We start from the raw sequence: 12,779 nt of genomic DNA on the forward strand, positions 1-12,779 counted from the left end.
TAGGGGAGAGCGCGGCCACAGCGGAAAGAAAAAAGAATGGACATACTGCGGTCGGCAAAGCTGCGCCGCGGTTTCAGCCGGATTAACCGCAGCGGATTGGCCGCCCCGTGTGGACGAGATTTCTCAGAAATCTCGTCCCCATGGCTGGCTAAACCCGAGATTAGCGGCTGCAGGCAGATTTGCCGCAGCGAAATTCCACGCAGCAAAACCGCCCTGTGTGAACCGAGGCTTAGAACAATCTTTCGGCGCAATATTTGCTCAGTCGTAGCGCAAGAAGGAGACGGCCGCTGTCATGGTTACCAAATTTGTCACAAATAAAGCCCAAATCAGCCTGACTAAACAAGAACAACTTTATTTCTCCCTGACCCCCCTGTCTCCCCTTCTCTCCCCTCACCGCCCTATTATTATCTGTCCGTTATCGTCACCCCGGTCGTGACCTCCCCCCTCCCTTGGCCTAGTGGTCCAGCCCATCATTGGTCGCCTCACGCTGCCCCCTGCTCCCCACCCCTCAGACCGCCTGTGGATCCGCCCGGAAGTGCCGCCATTTTGGATCCTCTGCGCGTAGAGAGAGCTAGAGAGAAGGCGAGAGGAGCGTGTGACCCGGAGGCTGCGTGCGGTGAGTGCCGGGAGGGGGAGGACGCCCGGGCGGGAGGCTCTCACCCTCCGGGAAGCGGCGGGCTGTGGACGTGCGGGCGGCGGGATGTTTACGTGCGCCTTGCGTAAGCCTCCAGCCCGGGTAACGGGATCCTAGCGGCCGCCCCACCCCTGCTCTCCGTGGCGGCGCTGCACAGCCCGGGCCTGCGGCGGAGTGATAGCGGCGGCCGCCTCACATAACGGCCGGCCGGCTTCCCGCTGCCTGCTGCTCCGTGTCCCGCCGCGGCAGGTGGAGCGGAGAGCCTGGTGGGAGCGCAGCGCGGCGGAGCATGGCCGCCTGTACACTGTGGAGGGGGTGGGGGGTATGTAATATAGATCTCCCCCCACAGTGTATAGGTAGCCACTAATATTATATGGGGGGGTATGTAATATAGATCTCCCCCCACAGTGTATAGGCAGCTACTAATATTATATAGGGGGGGTATGTAATATAGATCTCCCCCCACAGTGTATAGGTAGCCACTAATATTATATAGGGGGGTGGTTATGTAATAGATCTCCCCCACAGTGTATAGGTAGCCACTAATATTATATAGGGGGGTGGTTATGTAATAGATCTCCCCCACAGTGTATAGGTAGCCACTAATATTATATAGGGGGGGGGGGGGGGTTATGTAATATAGATCTCCCCCCACAGTGTATAGGCAGCCACTAATATTATATAGAGGGGGGGGGTATGTAATATAGATCTCCCCCCACAGTGTATAGGCAGCTACTAATATTATATAGGGGGGGGGGGGGGTATGTAATATAGATCTCCCCCCACAGTGTATAGGTAGCCACTAATATTATATGGGGGGGGGGGGTATGTAATATAGATCTCCCCCCACAGTGTATAGGCAGCTACTAATATTATATAGGGGGGGGGGGGGTATGTAATATAGATCTCCCCCCACAGTGTATAGGTAGCCACTAATATTATATAGGGGGGTGGTTATGTAATAGATCTCCCCCACAGTGTATAGGTAGCCACTAATATTATATAGGGGGGTGGTTATGTAATAGATCTCCCCCACAGTGTATAGGTAGCCACTAATATTATATAGGGGGGGGGGGGTTATGTAATATAGATCTCCCCCCACAGTGTATAGGCAGCCACTAATATTATATAGGGGGGGGGGGTATGTAATATAGATCTCCCCCCACAGTGTATAGGCAGCTACTAATATTATATAGGGGGGGGGGGGTATGTAATATAGATCTCCCCCCACAGTGTATAGGTAGCCACTAATATTATATCGGGGGGTGGTTATGTAATATAGATCTCCCCCCACAGTGTATAGGTAGCCACTAATATTATATAGGGGGGGGGTTATGTAATATAGATCTCCCCCCACAGTGTATAGGCAGCCACTAATATTATATAGGGGGGGGGGGTTATGTAATATAGATCTCCCCCCACAGTGTATAGGCAGCCACTAATATTATATAGGGGGGGGGGTTATGTAATATAGATCTCCCCCCACAGTGTATAGGCAGCCACTAATATTATATAGGGGGGGGGGGGGTTATGTAATATAGATCTCCCCCCACAGTGTATAGGCAGCCACTAATATTATATAGGGGGGGGGGGGTATGTAATATAGATCTCCCCCCACAGTGTATAGGTAGCCACTAATATTATATAGGGGGGGGGGTTATGTAATATAGATCTCCCCCCACAGTGTATAGGTAGCCACTAATATTATATAGGGGGGGGGTATGTAATATAGATCCCCCCACAGTGTATAGGTAGCCACTAATATTATATAGGGGGGGGGTATGTAATATAGATCTCCCCCCACAGTGTATAAGTAGCCACTAATATTATATAGGGGGGGGGTATGTAATATAGATCTCCCCCCCCCCCCCACGGTGTGTAGGCAGCCACTAATATTATATAGGGGGGGGGGGGGTGTAATATAGATCTCCCCCCACAGTGTGTAGGCAGTCAATAATATATATTGGGGGGGGGGGGTGTAATATAGATCTCCCCCATAGTGTATAGGCAGCCACTAATATTATATAAGGGGGGGGTATGTAATCTCCCCCCACAGTGTATAGGGGGGGGGGGGGTATGTAATATAGATCTCCCCCCACAGTGGTGTAGGCAGCCACTAATATTATATAGGGGAGGGGGTGTAATATAGATCTCCCCCACAGTGTGTAGGCAGTCAATAATATATATTGGGGGGGGGGGGGGGGGGGAGGTGTAATATAGATCTCCCCCACAGTGTGTAGGCAGTCAATAATATATATTGGGGGGGGGGGGGAGGTGTAATATAGATCTCCCCCCACAGTGTGTAGGCAGTCAATAATATATATTGGGGGGGGGGGGGTGTAATATAGATCTCCCCCATAGTGTATAGGCAGCCACTAATATTATATAAGGGGGGGGGGGTATGTAATCTCCCCCCACAGTGTATAGGGGGGGGGGTATGTAATATAGATCTCCCCCCACAGTGGTGTAGGCAGCCACTAATATTATATAGGGGAGGGGGTGTAATATAGATCTCCCCCACAGTGTGTAGGCAGTCAATAATATATATTGGAGGGGGGGGGGGGGGGAGGTGTAATATAGATCTCCCCCACAGTGTGTAGGCAGTCAATAATATATATTGGGGGGGGGGGGAGGTGTAATATAGATCTCCCCCCACAGTGTGTAGGCAGTCAATAATATATATTGGGGGGGAGGGGGGAGGTGTAATATAGATTTCCCCCACAGTGTGTAGGCAGTCAATAATATATATTGGGGGGGGGGAGGTGTAATATAGATCTCCCCCCACAGTGTATAGGCAGTCAATAATATTATATATTGGGGGGGGGGGGGGTGTAATATAGATCTCCTCACACAGTGTATAGGCAGCCAATAATATTATATATTGGGGGGGGGGGGGGTATGTAATATAGCTCTCCCCCCACAGTGTGTAGGCAGCCACTAATATTATATAGGGGGGGGGGAGGGGATGTAATATAGATCTCCCCCCACAGTGTGTAGGCAGTCAATAATATTATATATTGGGGGGGGGGGAGGGGAGGAGGTGTAATATAGATCTCCCCCACAGTGTGTAGGCAGTCAATAATATTATATATTGGGGGGGGGGGAGAGGGGAGGAGGTGTAATGTAGATCTCCCCCACAGTGTATAGGCAGCCACTATTATATAGGGGTGGTGGTGTAATATAGATCTCCTCCCACAGTGTATAGGCAGCCACTAATATTATAAAGGGGGGGGGGGGGTATATAATATAGATCTCCCCCACAGTGTATAGGCAGCCACTAATATTATAAAGGGGGGGGGTATATAATATAGATCTCCCCCACAGTGTATAGGCAGCCACTAATATATAGGGGGGATGTAATATAGATCTCCCCCAGTGTAGAGGCAACCACTAATATTATATAGGGGTGGGGGGGGTGTAATATAGACCTCCCCCACAGTGTATAGGCAGCCACTAATATTATATGGGGGGAGGGGGGTACGTAAAATAGATCTCCCCCACGGTGTATAGGCAGCCACTAATATATAGGGGGGGTGTAATATAGATCTCCCCCCACAGTGTATAGGCAGCCACTATTATATAGGGGTGGTGGTGTAATATAGATCTCCTCCCACAGTGTATAGGCAGCCACTAATATTATAAAGGGGGGGGGTATATAATATAGATCTCCCCCACAGTGTATAGGCAGCCACTAATATTATAAAGGGGGGGGGGGTATATAATATAGATCTCCCCCACAGTGTATAGGCAGCCACTAATATATAGGGGGGATGTAATATAGATCTCCCCCAGTGTACAGGCAACCACTAATATTATATAGGGGTGGGGGGGATGTAATATAGACCTCCCCCACAGTGTATAGGCAGCCACTAATATTATATGGGGGGAGGGGGGGTACGTAATATAGATCTCCCCCACAGTGTATAGGCATCCACTAATATATGGGGGGAGGGGGGTACGTAAAATAGATCTCCCCCACAGTGTATAGGCAGCCACTAATATATAGGGGGGGGTGTAATATAGATCTCCCCCCACAGTGTATAGGCAGCCACTATTATATAGGGGTGGTGGTGTAATATAGATCTCCTCCCACAGTGTATAGGCAGCCACTAATATTATAAAGAGGGGGGGGGGGTATATAATATAGATCTCCCCCACAGTGTATAGGCAGCCACTAATATTATAAAGGGGGGGGGGGTATATAATATAGATCTCCCCCACAGTGTATAGGCAGCCATTAATATATAGGGGGGTGTAATATAGATCTCCCCCCACAGTATATAGGCAGCCACTAATATTATATAGGGGTTGGGGGGTGTAATATAGATCTCCCCCCACAGTGTATAGGCAGCCACTAATATTATATGGGGGGAGGGGGGTACGTAAAATAGATCTCCCCCACAGTGTATAGGCAGCCACTAATATATAGGGGGGGTGTAATATAGATCTCACCCCACAGTGTATAGGCAGCCACTATTATATAGGGGTGGTGTAATATAGATCTCCCCCCACAGTGTATAGGCAGCCACTAATATTATATATATATCTCACCTACCACCACCAGTGGCTAGGCAACCACTAATATATATATTATATATAATATATATCCCCCTCCCTCCCCCAGTAGATAGGCAGATATATATATATTATAATCTCCCTAGTGTATAAGCAGCCACTAGTATAATATGTATAGTTCGTATATATCCACTGGGGGGGAGATACATATTTATGACTTCCTATGCTACGGCTCCCTCCTGATTCCCGCTGGTGGCCCCTGATGCCGCACTTGCTAAATACGGACCGCGATTGCCTATTATTTAAGTGCGGGTTTTTGCAGCGTATCTCCGGCGCTGACTCTCAGTGTGCGTAATACTTACCAAGAAAGTTTGTCGCGTTTTTTTCCCCTTTTGATGCATGCATTTCGCACGCCACGTGTTAGGTAGCGGTCAAAGTCCACGTGTGATCAGGACTGCGGTAACGGGCGCTCGTGGGAGCGAGGAATTAGTTTTGATTTCTCCCCTTTTTTTTTCCAATTACTCGTTAGCGTAGATTGTGATGACCGGTTGGATGTCGCGTTTCAGGTGGTTCGTTCTCGATTTTGAGATTGGGGGTCCTTGTGTCACCCATCCTGAGTGGAGTGCTGGTTGCGCCAGCGTTCTATGAGACGGCAGAGCGCCCCCTGCTGGGTATTTCCCATTAAAATGGATGGCGCGCCGGACGCACACGCACAGACATCGCTTCACTCGTTGTGACGTTACTGCAGGGGAGGCACAATTCCCGCAGTGAGAGGCACGAGTGTCGCACAGGGGTCCAGTGTTTGGGATTGGTGCAGGTTTCGGCGTTGAGACCCCCAATGATCGTCGAGTTATTCCCTATCCACAGGGAAGGGCTGCTTGTGATCTGGGTACAAACCTTTTAAAGTGGGTGCCCAACATTCCCCTTATAGCAACCATACTTGCCCGTCCCTGCTGTGGTCCCGGTGTTTGTTGTGGAAGATGTCACCTGACTGATGCAGCCAATCAGAGGCTGCAGTGTCACTGTTCTGAACACCTGGGATGTGAGCGCTGGTGCCAGGAGATGCTGGCGCGGTCAGGTGACCTCTGACATCATCGTCCACAGCAAACACTGGGATAACAGCGGGGGCTGCAGGGGGAATGTTATCATGGTAATGGACAGCCCTTTAAAGGGGTATTCTGGGCACTTGCTATCGACGATGTATCCTCCGCTCCACATGCCAGTGGAAAGAGTCCAGTGGGCGGAGCTTTGCCGTAAACCCGCCCAGCTCTGCTGCTGTGGCATCAGTTGTCGGAGTGATAGGAAATCTCACAGATTGGCACAGAAGGGACAACCGATCTGACCGTGTTCCGGTTTGTGCGCTTCTGGTGTCTGCCTACGGTAGAGATGGGCGGGTTTCTCGCAGAAGGTTCGGACCGCGTACGTTAGCGGGTGGGAAGTTTTCTACAGGCTTGCTTCTCCAGACACGACAAACTCCGCGCTGGACACGGCTGTAATCGAGTAGTCTGTTAATACCGGCAGTTTAATAGGCCTGAATGTGCTGGCAGGTTCCCTTTAAGTTTCGGAAAACCCCTTTAATCACACAACAGTTACACAATACAGTTTAGTTCTCGTTCACGCTAAGTTTTTGGAATAGTATAAGCACCACATCTAGCAGGTGCCAAGCATGAGCTGCTGCCCCCCATGTGCTATAAGGGGGTCCATCGGATACAATAGCACTATTACTGAAGTATACTGTCTGCGCCTTAAGAGTCTCTTACACGGCCTACTGATCCTACAAGAAGATGATCGCGGCGGCGGCGTATGCGTAAACGCTCACTTGTTGGCTGATCAGCTCCTTTATCTCCGTGCCGTCATGTTCAGCCATCGCTGACCGACGGGCTCGTTGTTGGTCAGCGCCATCAGTATGGGCAATCATCGCTCCGTGCAAAAGGAGCCTTGAGGGTTCTTTTTAAAGAGGTTGTCCCGCGGCAGCAAGTGGGTCTATACACTTCTGTATGGCCATATTAATGCACTTTGTAATGTACATTGTGCATTAATTATGAGCCATACAGAAGTTTTTCACTTACCTGTTCCGTTGCTAGCGTCCTCGTCTCCATGGTGCCGTCTAATTTTCAGTGTCTAATCGCCGGATTAGACGCGCTTGCGCAGTCCGGTCTTCTTCTTTTCTGAATGGGGCCGCTCGTGCCGGAGAGCGGCTCCTTGTAGCTCCGCCCCGTCACGTGCCGATTCCAGCCAATCAGGAGGCTGGAATCGGCAATGGACCGCACAGAAGACCTGCGGTCCACTGAGGGTGAAGATCCTGGCGGCCATCTTCACCAGGTAAGTAAGAAGTCACCGGAGCGCGGGGATTCAGGTAAGCACTATCCGTTATTCTTTTTTAACCCCTGCATCGGGTTTGTCTCGCGCCGAACGGGGGGGGCCATTGAAAAAAAAAACAAAAAACGTTTTGGCGCGGGACAACCCCTTTAAGCAGGATGGCTGTTGGCCACAGAGCCGCCCGGTTGCTGTCCTAGCAGCGGCCGCTCCTTTGCGTTCAGAGGAGTGACGCTCGCTCAGTGAATGGAGGTAGAGCGGGCCGGGGATCGTCCAGCCGCAGTGAGAGTTCTTGCATCAGCCGCCCTTTGTAAAGCTTTCTTCAATTCACCTGGCATTGTGCAGCTGATGTAATGCTGCTTATCTACAAGGGACATGTCTGGCAGCTGCTTATCTCCTTTCCTCCTAGACAGGGCAGCCTGATTAGACATTGCTTATGATGGCGTACCTTAAAGCAACCCTGCGTCCTGGACAAAGATGGCCATACCAGCCTCTCGGAAAAATTGCGGCGTGTTCTAGTTTACCGCTGAAGCTGTGCGGACGGCCTCCATTCGTACATACACAATTACGGTAATGTTGTGTATGGGCTGCCGGTACCCGTGTCTTCGCTAAGCGACGGCGCGGGAAATATAAAACAAAAAAAAATTGCCACTCACGACCGCCTGCGAGTCCGCACGGTCAGCTGCAGTACAGGTAAGTGCCCTACACTGGGTCACAGGCCGGGCTCACAGCCAGAATCTGCTGCGGGCATGCGGAGTCCGACCCGGCCTAAGAGACTACACCTGCTTTGGTCAGTGCTGCCCATGTGAGCAGTGCCGGCCAATCAGAGCAGCACGTGGTGTCTTAGACTACCAATGTATACTAGTGTACGGCGGCCATCCTTGTTTGTCCAGGACCGAAGGGTTGCTTAGTTCAAAGGAAGTCTGTCAGCACTTTCTAGCTTACTAAAACAGTGAAGGTACCAAAATGAGCGATCCTCAGGGGAACTTATACCTGCCGGCGGTCGTCTTTCTTGATGTCCCTCTAATCCACCTGAACTGGCACACCGGAGGGGCATTGGCACAGACGACCGCCAGCGGGTGATAGAACTGCTCATCCCAGGCCTGGCTGCTTTAACAAGCGATGGCTTCGGCTACTGGTATGCAGTCGTTGCCTGGAAAGACGTTGGCAGCGTTTGACATTTTCATCCAATTCTTGTATAAGAGACCTTTCTTTGAAAGAACGTTCCTGGAAGATCAGACACACAAACGAATCTAGTCAGCGGCACAATCCAATCGCCTCAGCGGGGGGGCATTGATGCAAAGGCACGCAGATCCACCCATCTAAAAGGCAGCAAAGCAAACGCTTGTGACAGCATCCCGGGTGCGATGATGAAATAACCTTTATGAGAAGGTAATGGGGGAATGAAGGTTATTTCAGCGCTGCACATGGGGTGGCGGCACGTGCGGTTTGCATTATCGTTCCCAGATAACCAGTCACCCCGTGTCAGTGCGCACAATGACCCTGACCGCCAACATTATACACGGCCGCAGCCGCTAATTGGTTACCCAACCGTTTAACCATCCATCTACTTTTAATTGTGCGCAAGAAAAATCGCAGCATGCATGTCAGGATAGTACATGGCGATGGGCGACACGCTTCGAATTACGGCGTCTGAACATGCATTTTCAGCAGGCATACGGCTCTAACGGACTCCTAGCATCGGCATCTCCGGGACCGAAGGATGCAGCTTGCTGGCATTGAGCACTCATCCTACTGTCCCCCAACATTGGCACGTTCAGGCACCCCATACACAGCAGATTATCAAGTCGCCACAATCGGCGGTTTGGCCGCCTAACATTGAAGTCTGCCTGCTGACTGATCCGCGGTCTGATATCGGGGCCTTTTGCTTTCACCCTGCAGCCATTTTTGGTCAGGTGACGGTTATTTAGGACATTTGCCTACAGACTTCCTCATTTTGGAGCTGCTTCTAAAAACATAAATGCAAAACCCCTTTCGTTCCTACTCAAGCGTCACCTTTGGCGCTTCAGAATCCAGCTACTTGCAAAGCATAAGTGTTTCTCGCTGCAGGCTAGCGCGTTTCCTCATTTTGCTCGGCAGGTACTAAACCGAACTGCCCCCCTCCTCCTTGCCCTGTGCATGGCAGCCCTCCTGGATGGCCCCATGTGCCTTCCTAATGGCTATGCCGTGTTCCTGTCCTGCTGCAGTGCTGATAAGCTCCGGGAACGCTGCAGAAGTAATGAGGAAACACATGGCTTCCCTGCAGCCGCTGAATGCTTGCCAGATGGACTGATTAGTTCCCGAGCATGTGATCTAAACTTTCCAAGTTCTTTTTCTTGTGGCTGGAGTTGTATAAGAACGTGCGTAGATTCATATGACATTGTACCTGTGAGGACGACGATGCCAGCATCTCACTCTATTGCTTCCTGTTATCACCCTAGGAGGCTGAATTGTAGTGTTTGATGGGCAAACCACCAACTTTTGCAGATCTCTTAAAGTCATTACCTATGAGGATATACGTTCTAAAAGAACCTTTAAGGGGGAAGGGGTCACACAATAACAGATTTTAATTGCTGGATCCGCGATTACCGTCCACTCTGAAGATCTGCTTTAAAACGCGGGCATCGAAAGGCTTGTATTTTCGTTTTTTTGTTTTGTTTTTTCTGTTCCCGCTCGCGGGCACGAATTGCATATTCCGCGAGTGGAAGAAAAATCGCAGCAAGCTCTATTTTAGCGCGGTTTCTTCGTGGACGGCCCCCATTGAAGTCATATGTGTTCCGTCGCTCATTGACATTGCGCATGAGCAGCGAGAGCGCACGCAACTTCAAACCAGCTAGAAAAGCCTTAATGCAGAGATCTCCTTTTCCGCGTGGGAAATATGCTGTGCGGAGCGTACATCCATGCGGAAAAAAAGCTCGCATCCACCATCATCCGAATGATTGCATGTCTTCCACTGCGGAAATCTGCATGCGAAATCCGCCCCGTTCGTGTAAGCCCGGCTTTACACGGAGCGATTCTTGTCCTAACCATCATTGGAAACAGTGAATTTGGGCCACACATGGCCACCGACGCGGCACCGAGCGGGAAATGGCTCACTTGTTGGAGTTTCTTGGTGGTTGGCTCACGTAATGAAGGAAGCGACTGCCGGATCGTGTAAACTGCAGTCATTCATCTGTGAACAACTGCTTGTTTGCAGTGGAAGGAGGCGGGCGATACGTCTCTGGCGCGCTTCGCCTTCATCCGATGACTATCACTCCCGTGTGAAAGCGATGATAGTCACTTGTAAAGGTACCGTAAGGCTCTTGTATACAGAACGGATCATTCCGTGTAATCGCTGCCAGCAAGGTTCTGCACATGGGCAGGAGGAACGGGTGTCGTCAATATACACTAAGTGGGGTACTAAAAGGGGAAAAGGGATATGGAAAAAGACCTGGGGGTACTAGTGGACTGTAGACATAGGCTGCTTGTTTACGGGCAATGATCCGCCGGCAATAAATCACTGGCGGATCACGCTGTGTGAAGCTTTCCATAGCATTGCTATGGAAAGTGCCGGCGTCCGCGAGCTGAGAATCCTAGCCCATGTAAAAGGACCCTTTAAATGTAGTTATGAGCCCAATACTATGTAAAATCAATATACTCACCATGGCATCGGACAGGTGACGTCGCTGGATGAGACGACTTAGTGACGTCCCAGACTCATATGTCATATGGGCCTCTAATGTAGAAGCCCAAGGCAGGTTTTTGGGGTGTCCCTGTCCTGCCTCCTATTGGCTGCTGTGGTCACATGAGTAAAGAACCCATGTGACTGCAGCTACTGAAGGCTGAAACAGCAAGGTGTGTGTGTGTGTGTGTGTGTATATATATATATATATATATATATATTACATTACACACAAGCGCCCACCCCACTGCTAGAGGTACTCAGAAAGCCTCTCTAAAATGCACAAAACTGAACTGCATTGTGCTGATTCCTTGTTTTTTTCCTCTTCTCAGGCACCATTTTGAATATCGGGATCTCCCAAACTCCGGGCCACTGCGTGTCCTGTGAAGAGGCACAGAACGTTAATGTAAGTCTTATTTGTGCTATTAGGAGATGCGTAGTAATGTATGTATAACATTGTCATTCTGGGTTTTTATTTTCCCCCATTTTTGTAAATCTCATTTCGCTCTGTCCAACTTGTTGGTGTTGAACCTTCTGGAAGGCTCTAGGGCTTTTTTCCCCCCTTTTTTCTGATGAATCCTGCAGCTGAATTACTACTAAATCTACAAATCTGTTGCTTTCTGGGCTGCATGTAGATCTCAGTTGAAAGTTGTGTGGCAGGCGACATCCCTGATCTGTCTTTTTTTACGTGGATGTCTCAGCTCAGCTGGGAGAGGGGACCGGTGCCGACCGCCTCATCCGGACACCATATGGACATGAAATGTACTTCCTGCTGTGAACTTTGGTGCAGAAAAGGTTTGGGCGCGGGTGACAGGTGAGTTGCGGCAGAGAGCGGGGTGGGGGGAGATCTCCCCTCCGTTCCTGCCCGCTCTCCCCCGCCGCTCCCTGCCCGCTGCCGGCAGCCGAACCTTTTCTCTCGAGCGCGCAGTTACTTGCTAAGGGCAATGCTCGCTCGAGCAATTACCCTTAGCGAGTATGCTCGCTCATCACTAGTCTGAACCCATCAAGAATGCTCGTGCCACTAAACTCTTTGATGTATATGGGGTCGGTGCAACTTTCCCTCGCAGATAATGTTGGGCAGGGTGTGGGGAGAGAAGGATCGGGACCGGTCAACTTAAACATCCTTTTCTTTTGTTCTTTGGGTGGTAAGGTGTGGCTAGAACTGTGTGATTGTGGTTTAAAGAGGTATTTTCCGAGAATTATACCATTGATGACCTCAGTAAAGGTCATCAATATTTGATCGATTGTGGTCCACCGCCTGGGATCCCTGCCAATCAGCTGTTGATTTGACTCACTGTCAGTATAGCGAGGCGGACGTAGTCATCGGCAGGAGTGTAACAGCTGACTTCATTCCCACTGAAATCCATAGAATCGATGCCTCCTATTACACTTACATTTCTCATTGTGGTTTGGACCGGACGTCTAGTCCTGACTGCGACGTGCAGCCGGAAGTGTAATGATTCCATCCAACCCATTGCACTGGCAGCGGTCTGTGGGGATTCAGAGTGGCGGACCCCCTTCATGAGGATAGGTCATCAATAACGAACTAACCCTATATACCCCTTCTTAACCTACTAAACACACACACGTAGTAACACGTGTAATAAGGAGCCGGAGGAACCAGCTGCCGAACGGTTTGTCGAACAGTTGTAT

The 12,779-nt window shown here is 50.2% G+C and overlaps 1 protein-coding gene across 14 annotated transcripts in view; it reads left to right on the forward strand.

Annotated features, from left to right (window-relative positions):
• Nucleotides 1-527: 527 nt before the first annotated feature.
• The window catches only part of CELF1 (CUGBP Elav-like family member 1), a 50,197-nt gene continuing 37,945 nt past the window's right edge, over nucleotides 528-12,779 (forward strand). For all 14 annotated transcript variants that reach the window (XM_066583307.1, XM_066583309.1, XM_066583317.1 and 11 more), the window contains exons 1-2: nucleotides 528-616; nucleotides 11,459-11,532. The gene's annotated coding sequence lies outside the window, so the exon portion shown is untranslated. The remainder of the gene's footprint in view (nucleotides 617-11,458; nucleotides 11,533-12,779) is intronic.

The sequence above is a fragment of the Eleutherodactylus coqui genome, chromosome 11 (genome assembly GCF_035609145.1).
Source record: "Eleutherodactylus coqui strain aEleCoq1 chromosome 11, aEleCoq1.hap1, whole genome shotgun sequence".
NCBI lineage: Eukaryota > Metazoa > Chordata > Amphibia > Anura > Eleutherodactylidae > Eleutherodactylus > Eleutherodactylus coqui.